Here is a 10,439-nt window from a genome sequence, read left to right as displayed (position 1 = left end):
TGACTTTTCCTGCTGTCTTCCATCTCCCTGGAAGGAATGACCTCAAGCTCAATCTTCACGAGGTAGCTAATACACTTTCCTCCTTTCTCTGAATTCCTGAAGTCTCAAGGGTGAGGGCCAAGCTCTCTGGAGACGGGCTAGACACAAATGACCCTGCGTTGTGCTGAACAGTTTTCTGTGTCAGTCTTTGTCTCCCCAGAGAGCTTGCTGGCATTCCAGGAAAGACCTTTTACTTTGTTATTCCTTTAACAAATATGTGCTGGAAAAGAGCTGCCCTGGGGCCACCGGGGACTAAGCAGTGGGGAAGCCAGTCAGATTTCCTGCTCTCACGACGAAGCTCCAATCCATCCCATGAGGAGTTGCAATATGTTTTCCCCGGATGCAGTCACTGCTGTGATGGGAAAGGACAGCCACTATGAGAATATTACAGGGAGTTCAGGGGCTTTGGGAAGCCTCCTCTGAGGAAGTGACATTTAAGCTCAGATCTGAAACCTGGCAGGGATAAGGGGGAGGAATACAGTCCTGGCTGAGAACGGAAGCACAGCTGTGAGATGGTGGCGGACTTCGCAGCCCCATAAGGAAGCTGCATTGTGTTCTAAGTGAAATAAGAAGCCATGGTGAGGCTTTGAGCAGAGGAATGGCATAATCCCATGTCACTGGGTAGAGGAAAGAGGTGGGGTGGAGGGTAGTGGCCAGAATGGAAAATGGTGGGATTTCTCAGGCTGCTGGAACAGCTGTCCAGGTTGGGGGTGCAATATCTTTTTTTTTTTCCTTCCTTTTTTTCATTGTTTTTTCTTTTTTAAAAAATGTATTTATTTTTGGCCATGCTAGGTCTTCGTTGCTGCTCGGGCTCTCTCTAGTTGCGGTATGTGGGCCTCTCCTATTTGAGAGCACGGGCTCTCTGGCACGTGGGCTCAGTAGTTGGAACTCACAGGCTCTAGAGCTCAAACTCAGTAGTTGGGGCACGCGGGCTTAGCTGCCCCCAGGCATGTGGAATCCATCAAACTCATGTCCCCTGCATTGGCTGACAGATTCTTTTTTTTTTTTTAATTCCCCGGAGGGGGTGCACCTTTCCTGGAAGTACTGCAGTACCAGGTTGATGTGTGGAACCTCCGGAGCAAGTTTCTGTTCCAACTCCCTGCTCCAGTTCAGTTCAGTTCAGTTGCTCAGTCGGGTCCGACTATTTGCAACCCCATGGACTGCAGGATGCCCGGCTTCCCTGTCCATCATCAACTCTCCAAAAATCCATTTAATATATTGTCCTCACATAAAGGATGTATCAGATATTAAAATGATAAGAACAGATGCTACACTTGATCTTAGCCAAAAGGTTGAGAAGCTATGGAAGACAGATTCTTAACCACTGGACCATCAGGAAAGTCCTTTCTTTTCTCTTTTCTGGCATGCAGTCCCATCACTTTATGGCAAATAGAAGGGGAAAAAATGGAAGCAGTGACAGATTTTATTTTCTGGGCTTCCAAAGTCGCTGCAATGGTGACTGCAGCCCTGAAATTAAAAGACACTTGCTCCTTGGAGGGAAAGCTATGACAAATCGAGACAATGTACTAGAAAGCAGAGACATCACTTTGCTGACAAAGGTCTGTTATAGTCAAAGCTATTGTTTTTCCAGTAGTCATGTATGAATGTGAGAGTTGGTCCATAAAGAAGGCTGAGCACCAAAGAGGTGATGCTTTCGAATTGTGGTTCTGGAGAAGACTCTTGAGAGTTCGTTGGACTGCAAGGAGATCAAACCAGTCAATCCTAAAGGAAATCAACCCTGAGTATTCATTGGAAGGACTGTTCTTGAAGTTGAAGCTATAATACTTTGGCCACCTGGTGGGAAGAGCTGGCTCATTGAAAAAGACCCTAATGCTGGGAAAGATAGAAGGCAAAGGGAGAAGGGAATGGCAGAGGATGAGACTGTTAGATAGAATCGCAGAGTCAATGAACATGAATTTGAGCAAACTCCAGGAGAGAGTGGAGGACAGAAGAGTCTGGCATGCTACAGTCCATGGGATCACAAAAGTCAAACACGACTTAGTGACTAAACAACACCTAAAGGGAAATGAGAGCTTTATTGCTTTGCCAGGCAAAGGGAAACACACTGAACTTCTGCCTTGAAAAACTATGTGTTCCCTGATATCTTTTTTAATCTTCGTAGTTACCCTACTTTTACAAATGAAGAAACTGAGGCCCAGAGAAGCAAAGTAAGTCATCTGAAGTCACACAGTAAGTCAGTGCAGAACCACCCTGAGGAGGTATTGTGGCCTGAATGCCTGTGTCCCCGCAGACACATATGTTGAAGCCCTACCTGCTCCCAACGTGAAGGTATTTGGAGGTGGGCTTTGGGGAGGTGATTAAAGTTGGATGAGGTCACGAGGCTGGGATTTCCCATTTTGGGATCAGTGCCCTTATAAGAGTATATAGGAAAGCTCTCTCTCTCCGTGCGCGTGCATTGAAAAAGGGCCATGTGAGGACATAGTGAGGAGGTGGCCATTGACAAGCCGGGAGGAAAGTCCTTCCAGGGACCAAATTGACTAGCACCTTTATCTTGGACTTCCAGCATCCAGAATGGTGAGAAATAAATTTCTATTGATTAAACCATCCAGTCTATGGTATTTGATTATGGCAGCCTAAGCTAACACCAGAAGTAGGCTGGATATTGTCCTTTGTCCCTCCAAATCCATGCTACGCCCAGATCACCCAGCCCTGGACCTTGAGGTCTGACTTGAAGGACTGTATCAATGGCTCTTGTGCCCTCCAGCTTCCAGGTGGGTGCTGCCAATGGGAGGCCTTGGCCTGGGGAGAGTGTCAGCTCCCTCCCTGATCAGCCACCATGGGCAGGCTGAGGATGTGATCTCTTCTAAAGGCCACAGAGCCTGCCAGGCAGCCCCTTCTATCACAACAGGTCTTGCAGGGGTCCGGTCAGTGCCTCCTTCCCTTGTCTCTTTAGGGCTTGGGTGAGTAAGGTCTTGAGATGTTGTCATTCATGTCCCTTAATCCTGCCAATAGTTATATATATATTTTTACCATATACATCTATTTATTCTTACTCAAATTCTTTTCCCATTTAAGTAACTGTAGAATATTGAGCAGCGTTCCCTGTGCTATGTAGTAGGTCCTTTTTGATTATTTATTTTAAATAGAGCAATGTGTACATGTCCATCGCAAACTCTCAGTCTATCCCTCTCCCTAAACACTCCCCTCTGGTAGCCATAAGTTCCTTCTCTAAGGCTGTGAGTCTGTTTCTGTTTTGGAAATAAGTTCATTTGTATCTTTTTTTTTTTTGAGTCTGCATTTAAGCAATGCAATATCTGCCAATAGATTTTTCAGTAGTCCCTTCTTAAATTCTCAGTTACCCAGCTGCAATGAGCCATCTGTTCCTGCTGGGAACCTGACATGTGAAAGGTCAGGAAAGCTTCCCAGAGGGGGGGACATTTAAGTTGGGTTTCTGAAGAATGAACAGGAGTTAGCCTTATGACAGAAAATATATGATTTCTGTGAGACGTGTCTATAAACACTAAAATAGCTCACCAAAATTCCAAAACTGCCTCCCGGGACACTTGGAGCCTGGGGATGACCAGGTCAGAAATCACTGGCCTGGAGCCCTACAAGGCTGCACAGATTCCAGTTCAGGGAATGTGGGAAGAGAAAAGTTGGGGGCTGCACCCTGTGGCGGTTGTTTTTCAGTCGCTCAGTCGTGTCCGACTCCTCATGACCCCATGCACCAAGCCGAGCTTCCCTGTCTTTCACCATCTCCTGGAGTTTGCTCAAACTCATGTCCATTGAGTCGATGCCATCCAACCATCTCATCTCACCCAGCGGGGCAGAGACCCTGTCACCCCTCTTTGTGACTCTCCTGTGATGCCTGTGCTCTCAGAGAGTTGGTGGGATGCTGGTGGAAATGATGCCTTGTGAAGGGACAGCCTGTGCGTCCTCTATCCCCTCCTGTGGTCCATTAGGCTGAGGGGGACAGCTGCTTGAAAGATCAGGTTTCAGGACAAACAGGCCTACTTCCTTCCGCCTGCAATCCTGGGCCTTGGGACACGTGCCCAAGGCTCATCCTATCCCAACCCCTCCGGCCCGGCTGTGGGTCTGTCGTGCTCCTCCCTCCCTCCCCGCTGGCCCCGAATCCAGTCCCTCTCCCACTCCTTGTCACCTTGTTAGACAATGCCTGTTCGTGCTCTTCAGAATCAGGTCTTCCCACCAGCTTGATCCTGCACCTGCCCAAGCCTACCTCTCCCCCAGCTTCCGTCTGCAATGTCCCACTGACCTCACCCTGTGTGACTTTGTGACCACGAACCCACCACTTACTCCAGCCCCTAGGTTCTGCCAGGTCCCTTCCTCTACCTCCTGATCCCCATCCCTCTGGTAGTTAGCTGTCTCCCCTGCCTTGAGGAGACCCGCGGACTCCAGACCATCAGCTGCCATCTTCATCCTCGAAAGTGACAGTCGCTCAGTCGTGTCCAACTCTGTGACCCCATGGACTGTCCACGGAATTCTCCAGGCCAGAATACTGGAGTGGGTAGCCTTTCCCTTCTCCAGGGGATCTTCCCAACCCAGGGATCGAACCCAAGTCTCCCACATTGCAGGTAGATTCTTTACCAACTGATCCTCCAATGAAGAGTTTAAAACTACCCCGTATTATTATTCAATAATAACATAGCCACTGTTTTATTTTTCTGGCGCTGGCACTATGTGATGAGCTAGGCTTCAAAATCACCCCATCAGGCAGTAACTGAGCATTTGGGTAACTTTCCAGGCTGAGAAGCAGAAGAGGGAAGACTTAAATCCAGAGTTCTGTCTTAAAGTCCCGGCTCATGCTGCTGTACACACCGCCTTGCGTGTCTCCCCAGCACTGTAGTTCTCTGTGGATGGGGTCCATACCGGGCAGTGACCGTGTATCCCACACCCTGTCTGGCAGTTCTGGGCACCCATCATGCCCACTGTTGAATAGCTGCAAAGACTATTTAATACTTGAAGCAGATCATGCTAGCCCTCTGCTCAGAAACTTCCACAGTTTTCCCTTCCCACCCAGGACACAAACCACAGTCATTCTGATGGCCTGCAAGCCTCAGTCAGTCCTAAAGGATATCAACCCTGAATATTCATTGGAAGGACTGATGCTGAAGCTGCAGCTCCAATACTTTGGCCACCTGATGGGAAGAGCTGGCTCATTGGAAAAGACCCTGATGCTGGGAAAGATGGAGATGGGGAAGAGAAGGGGTAGACAGAGGATGAGATAGTTGGAGGGCATCCTCGACTCAATGGACATAAGTAGGAGCAAACTCCAGGAGATAGTGGAGGACAGAAAAGTCTGGAGTGCTGCAGCTCATGGGTCACAAAGAGTCGGACACAACTGAGCAACTGAACAACAACAAGGAGATGATAGAACCTCGCTGCTAACAACCAGCAAGGAAACCAGATTCTCCATCTCACAACCACAAGGAACTGAACTCAGAAACCCAAGGAGGAGGAGCGGATACATCCCAGGGCTTCTGGAAAGGAATGCAGCCTGACCAACATCCTGATTGCAGCCTGTGAGATTCTAAGTAGAGGCCCTCCATGAGTCACGTGGGCTGAGTTCCGACCCACAGAACTTGGAGCTAATGACTTTGTATTGTTTAAGCTGCTACCTTTGTTGCCACCTTTGTAGCAACGGAAAAATAATACAATAAATATGTCCCAAATATTGCATGGGATGTAATTATACTAAACAATTATTATTGTTGACCTGTAAATCAATTTTAACGGGGTCTTCTGTAATTTTGTTCACTAAGCCCTAAAGCCCACGCAGGTCACAAGGACAGATTATTTAGAGCTGGGCTAAGGAGCCACTCAAAATTCCCCAGCAGGAACAGAGCTCCACAGTTTGGAAGCAGTCTGCACACCCTATGCCACCAGGGCAAAAAGAGAGGTTTCCAGTTCTGTTTCTAAAGCTGTGGTTCCTAATCTGGAGTCTAGACCTCTGACTCATCCTCAGAAATCTGGGGGCCTGGGAGCACGATGAGGGGAAAAAAAAAAATCACACCTTTATTTTCACAGTTCTCTAACTGAAACACAACATTGCTTTCAGTTAAGACTATCCATGGACTTCCCTGGTGGTACAGTGAATAAGAACCCACCTGCCAATGCAGGGGACGTGGGTTCGGTCCTGAGTCTGGGAAGATTCCACATGCCCCGGGACAACTCAGCCCATGGGCCTGGGCTCCAGGGCCTGTGCTCTGCAACCGGTGAAGCTGCGCAGTGAGAAGCCTGTGCACTGCTATGAAGGGCAGTCCCCACTCACCACGACTAGAGAAAGCCCACGCAGCAACGAAAACCCGGCACCACCACCAGTTACACTGAAAGATGGTGGTCAAAACGTGGAGACGTGTGGCATAGTATTACATGTGCTTTTTATGAACACATTAAACAATAAGATCTAATAACTATCCTCATTTCAAAATGGCGATGGATGCAAAAATATTTCATGATATCAGAGAAAACTGCTGTGTGATTTCTCCTGATGGTAAAGTTGTGGGTACCAATAACATGGATATTCTTTTTTTTTAGTTAATTAATCAATTAACTTTGAAAAAAATTAATCAACTAAAATAATATTAATTAACAATTGAAAAGAGTTAATTGGTTTATCTAAGAGAATTATCAAAAGAATTACTAAGAAGAAAATTAAGCAACTAATTAAAAAGAATATTCATTAATTTAAAAGAAGAGTAATTAATTACCTAAAATATTAATTAATAACTAAAAAAAGAATATCTGTTATCAAAACCCACAGCTTTGCCACCAGTAGAAATCACACAGAAATTTTCTCTGATATCATGAAATACTTTTGCATCCATCACCATTTTGAGACTACAATGTGTTCATAAAAAGCACATATAATACTATATCGCATTTCTTCATGTTTTGACAACTATATTTCAATGTAATTGGTTTCCTTCATGAATCTATTCCATTTTTTATAAGTGTTTTTCTGAGAAAGGCCTTTCAAGCTTTAACGGACTGTGCCCAGGGCAAAAAAAAGGTCAGACCTTGGTAGAAGCACTTTTTATAATGCAAAAGATGTCAGAACATCAGAAAGCCTGGGTTCAAATCCTGGCTCTAATGCTTGATCGTTATGCTCTACTTAACCTTTATGAGCTTCAGTTTCCTCGCCTGTAACAGTGAATTATTGGGAGAATTAAAGAAATAATATACACAAGCTACATAGCTCAGGCCAGCCCTCAGGAAATGAATACTAGTCATTCAGTGTTAGTCACTCAGTCGTGTCCAACTCTTTGTGATCTCATGGACTGTACCCCACCAGGCTCCTCTGTCTATGGGATTCTCCAGGCAAGAACACTGGAGGGGGTTGCCATTTTCTTCTCCATGCTAGTTATTACTATTAACAATAATTACAGGCAATAACTAATCCTAGCTTCACTGGGAGCTCCCCAGGTGGTGCTAGTGGTAAAGAACCCCTGCCGGTGCAGGAGGTGTAAAAAGATGTGGGTTGGATCCCTGGGTCGGGACTATCCCCTGGAGGAGAAAATGGCAACCCACTCCAGTATTCTTGCCTGGAGAATCCCATGGACAGAGGAACCTGGCGGGTTACGATCCGTGAGGTCGCACAGACTCAGACAAAACTGAAGCGACTTAGAATGCATGCACAGCTTCATTTGTTTCTCTTTCCCTCGTGTCTCTGCAGAGCTGCCCCTGGGCTTCCAGAGGCCTCCGAAGGCTCTGCCCAATGTGGTTGCAGCCCCGTCCTAGGTCCTGCAAGCCCCATCCCTGGCCCAGCCTGAAGGTCCCCACCGCTATCTACCCACGGCTCCAGCAAATAGGACAAAAATGCACATCTACCCCGTGGTGATGACATAGTGCCATTTGCTAATGAGAAACAAGTGGACTGCTGTGCTCCATGCGGAGGGAGGGGGACAGACTCCCACCGCAGCCCAAAGCCACATTGCCGAGGTGGCACAGGCTGACCCGGCCGGAAGGTGCCAGGGCTTCTCGGCCTGGATGTCTCCTTCCACCCCGAGGTCCCCGACCGCGCCTTGTCCTCTGCACCCACGCCACAGCCCTTCCTGTGCTGGGGCACTGGACCCACCCTGGGCGTGGGCAGGACAGCAGCCAGGCCTGAGTCACTGGGAGGGGACAGCTGGGTCCTGAGCTGTGGTCTCTGTGGGGAAGACTGAGAGGACGGGAGGGGTGCAAGCCCCTGCCTCCCACCCAAATCCCTGTGGCCCCATGTGGGGTGAGCTGGAGCCCCGGGCAGCTGTCTCGGCCCTCACCGCCCTTCCCCTGTGTGCCCTGCGCTGCCCCTGACCACCTGTTCTCTCGAAGCACCAGTGCCCAGCCTCCTCATCACAAGCCCCTTCTCTGTCCCCAGCATCACTCGTCCAGCAGGAAAACGGAGGGCCACTCACTCATTCATTCCAGATAACAGGGCTGTGTGAGGACCAAAGGCCACTGCCCTGGACTTTGGGTGGAGCTGGAGACACAGACTGGAAACAGGGACCATCCCTGAGGCCACGTGGCCCGGCATGTCTCTTCCCAGCCTGGCCAGTTGCCCGCCTGCAGCCCTTGCCTTCTATCCCACACCCAGGCCGCTCCGTCCCCACTCTTGGCTTCCCACCCTGGCTCCTGCTGCCTAGATCAGGCATCCACCCCACCACACGCTGGGTCCCCGATCCTTTTGGATACGTTTGTTAGACATCATGGCTTGGGGCCCTCAGCCCGCCTGTCTTACCAAGGCATGACGCCTGCGAAGAGGGGCGGATTTGAATGCTTGCAGCTTGGTTTCTAACACACTGCCAGGGACTCCCCTCCACCAACTACTCCCATTTATAACTGCCTCCTTGTGGACCAGGTGGGAGCCAGCCATCCCAGCCCTCACCCCTGATCCCCAGGCTCAGAACCCTGCCATCTCCTTTCAGCTGTCAGCACTGGCCCTGCCCACTCGAGTCCAGACAGGTTCTGGGCTAATCCTAACAAAATCAAGAAGCACATTAGTCTTAGGGGAAGGGTGTGGAACCATCTCCCCTTCCGGGGAAGCAAGAGCTCTGTCAGCCACCTCCCATGGGCTCTTAGACACTGTTCTTTCTAAACAACATCTTGTGTGTGCGTGCTAAGTCACTCGGTCGTGTCAGAGTATTTGCAACCCCATGGACTGTAGCCCACCAGGCTCCTCTGTCCATGGGATTCTCCAGGTAAGACTCTTGGAGTGGGTTGCCATGTACTTCGCCAGGGCATCTTCCCAACCCAGGGATCGAACCCACGTCTCTTACATCTGTTGTGTTGGCAGTCTGGTTCTTTACCAGTGGTACCGCTTGGGAATACCTTAGCTGTTGTTGTTCAGTTGCCGAGTGGTGTCCAACTTTTTGCGACCCCATGGACTGCAGCACGCCAGGCCTCCCTGAATCTGCAAAATTGGTATGTTTTCCATTTCACAGATGAGCACACTGCGGTTCAGCGAATTCTCGAGCTTGTCCAAGGCTGAGTGGGGGAGCTCGATGTCCAGCTGTGTCTGCTTGCTTCTCCACACTGGACACTCCTCGGCCTGCCCACCCACCGTCACCCCTGAGCCTCGGCTAACTTGGTCTTGTCTCAGTTTCCCATTTGGCCTTTCGTGCCTCCCTGGAAACAGAGCCTCTCCTGAATCCTGTCCAGTCTGACTGAAGCTCTGACACACCACCTGATTCTGGACAGGCCCTCTCTCTGGGACCTGTCCCTGTCCCCTGGCCCCTGGGACCCTCTCAGAGCCCAGAGGGTCCCTGTAGTCTATTGGCTGACCCCCAGAGCCTTGCTGCTGTTGTCCTTTCTGACTGTCTTTCTGCTGGTCTGTTTCATCCACAGGATTGAACCTCTTTGAAAGGCGCTGGCCCAAGAGAAGGCGGATGCGCTATATTCTCCTGGATGCTGGCTGTGTGACAGCTGACTACTGCCCTCAGGGCCCCGCCCAGTGGCTGCCTGGCCAGCCTCTTCCTTTTCATCCTGGGTCCCATCACTCTTGGGGCTGAGTCTGCGGGAGCCGTGGTGGTGGCAGTTTCTGATTCAGCCACCGGGTTCTGAGTCTGACGCCACTTCTCCTCTCTCCTCCAAGCAGTCCCATGGGGAGTGCTGATCCTGCCTGAATATCTGGGTCAGTAGAGTACCCGGGCCTACCTTGTTCAGAGGGTGGGCACCAGGCCTGATCAGAAACAGCCAAGGATGAATGAGGACGAATTGGGGAGGTAGTCTAGAAAGGCCTTTCCGGAGGGTGTGGCTGCAGACACTTGGTAGAGAGCAGCTGGCAAGAGCTGCCAGGCCTCCTGGGCAGGGAGGGAAGGAAGACCCAAGGGTGGAAGCGGGTGGGGGAGCCAGGAGACACCCTCACCTCCCGTGGAGCTGCCTGTTTATATTCCGTCTGCTCACATGGCCTTTTCCAGACGGCTGGCCCAGCTCCCTCCCAG

The 10,439-nt window shown here is 49.9% G+C and overlaps 1 non-coding gene across 1 annotated transcript; it reads right to left on the bottom strand.

Annotated features, from left to right (window-relative positions):
* Nucleotides 1-1,160: 1,160 nt before the first annotated feature.
* On the bottom strand, nt 1,161-1,343 carry LOC138084950 (U2 spliceosomal RNA). The gene has a single exon (XR_011145345.1). It is a non-coding gene; the product is annotated as a U2 spliceosomal RNA (small nuclear RNA).
* Nucleotides 1,344-10,439: the final 9,096 nt, after the last annotated feature.

The sequence above is a fragment of the Capricornis sumatraensis genome, chromosome 8 (genome assembly GCF_032405125.1).
Source record: "Capricornis sumatraensis isolate serow.1 chromosome 8, serow.2, whole genome shotgun sequence".
Taxonomy (NCBI): domain Eukaryota; kingdom Metazoa; phylum Chordata; class Mammalia; order Artiodactyla; family Bovidae; genus Capricornis; species Capricornis sumatraensis.
This window is presented reverse-complemented; position numbering and strand designations above follow the sequence as displayed.